The sequence below is a fragment of the Triturus cristatus genome, chromosome 5_2 (assembly GCF_964204655.1).
Source record: "Triturus cristatus chromosome 5_2, aTriCri1.1, whole genome shotgun sequence".
Taxonomy (NCBI): Eukaryota; Metazoa; Chordata; class Amphibia; order Caudata; family Salamandridae; genus Triturus; species Triturus cristatus.
Genome location: NC_140588.1, coordinates 990,024,078 through 990,025,701, shown reverse-complemented (window position 1 = coordinate 990,025,701; position 1,624 = coordinate 990,024,078). Strand labels below are relative to the sequence as shown.

The 1,624-nt window shown below is 44.6% G+C and overlaps 1 pseudogene; it reads left to right on the top strand.

Annotated features, from left to right (window-relative positions):
- Positions 1-232: 232 nt before the first annotated feature.
- Positions 233-706, top strand: LOC146829546 (large ribosomal subunit protein uL15 pseudogene; annotated as a pseudogene).
- Positions 707-1,624: the final 918 nt, after the last annotated feature.

The following is a 1,624-nucleotide window of genomic DNA, read 5'->3' as shown; positions in this document are numbered from 1 at the left end:
ACAGAATTACAGTTGAACTCACACTTCTCCCTAGCTGTCACTTCTTTTGTGAGGCCTCCAACGAACGACACTTGATTTCGGACCTCTATGTTGCTCAGCGTGATGATGCATGCTTACCCCGTTGGGAGGAAGATCTAGGAGCCCTCCTCACAGATGGAGATTAGGTCAATAAGTGGGAGGCACACAAAATTTCCCCCAATGCTCACTTAAAATTCATCCTGCGGCTCCCGAGATGCCAGCATGAACGAGTAAGACCAGAAATCACAGAGGCCATGTGAGCCATGGTCATGGCCGCATAGGTAAACACAGAAAGCACCCTGGAGACTGAGGAAATGCTGGTGGCATGCATCATCATAAAATCAACTTTGACAAAGATCATTCAGGGTATTTTGGCAAAGTCAGTATGAGATATCTCCATCTGAAGAAAAATCAGCAGTTCTGTCCCACAATCAACCTGGATAAACTCTGGACTCTAGTGAGTGAGCAGACAAGGCTTAACTATGCGCAGAATCCTGAAGGACCAGTTCCTATCATCGATGTAGTAAACTCGGGCTACTACAAAGTCTTGGGGAAAGGCAAGCTACCAAAACAACCTGTAATTGTAAAAGCCACGTTTTTCAGCAGAAGGGCAGAAGAGAAGATTAAGGGTGTTGGGGGAGCTTGTATTTTCAGGGCATAGGTGTTGACTGCTTGAATTGGGTCTGAATAAAGAAAGGTTCTGTATAAAAATAAATAATATTGGAACAAATTCATCCATGTATATGTCCTCCTCTAAGCATACCTCCCGCCTTTGAAACTTTGAGTTAGGCAAAAAAAAGAGACAGCTGACAGACCGATGGAAAGACAAAGATTTACCAGGCAGAAAAATTAGAAAGGCACAATAGAGAAATAGAGGAGAGACAGGTGTAAAAAAGGGGTGAAAAAGAGACAGCCGATTAAAGACATAGCAGAGAGGGGTGACTGGTGAAAAAGAGGCATCTAAGAGATAGGTAAGAGAGAGAGAGACTGAAAGTAGGAGACAGGTGTAAGAGTTGTGATAAAGAAACCATGGTGCAAGAGAGCTCAGAGAGAAACAGAGAGAAATAGGGCATACAGATGAGAGAGAGGGGTTAATGGAGCGACAGGGGAAGAAACAACTGAGAGGTGGGGGAATGTACATGTGAGAAATAAGCAATTAAGAGACTGCTGAGAGAATTTTAGGGGTAGACAATCTAGAGAGAAGTGAAGCAGGTAAGATACAGCTGAGAGAGAGGTTGGTAAAGAGAAAGGTGCAAGGTGATGATATTGAGAGAGAAGTGTGAAAGAGATGAGTGAGAGAGTGAGTGAGACAGAGGTCTGAGGCAAGAGAAGTAATAAGGAGTCGGGGGAAAGACACGTGTCGAAAGAGAAAGCTGAGAGAGAGGGTGGGAGGGGAGAAAGGAGGAGATAATTTAAGGGGGAAAAGAGAAACTGATGCGAGACCTAAGAGAGGGCGACAGGTGAGAGAGTGAGCATTGACAAAGAGACAGCAGCTTAGATAAAAATAGGTTACAGAGGTAGGGAGGATTGATAGGTGTTATGTAGGTGGGATACACAGCTGCAAGAGAGGGGAGCCAGATGAGAGCAAAGACAAAAATGGAGCGCA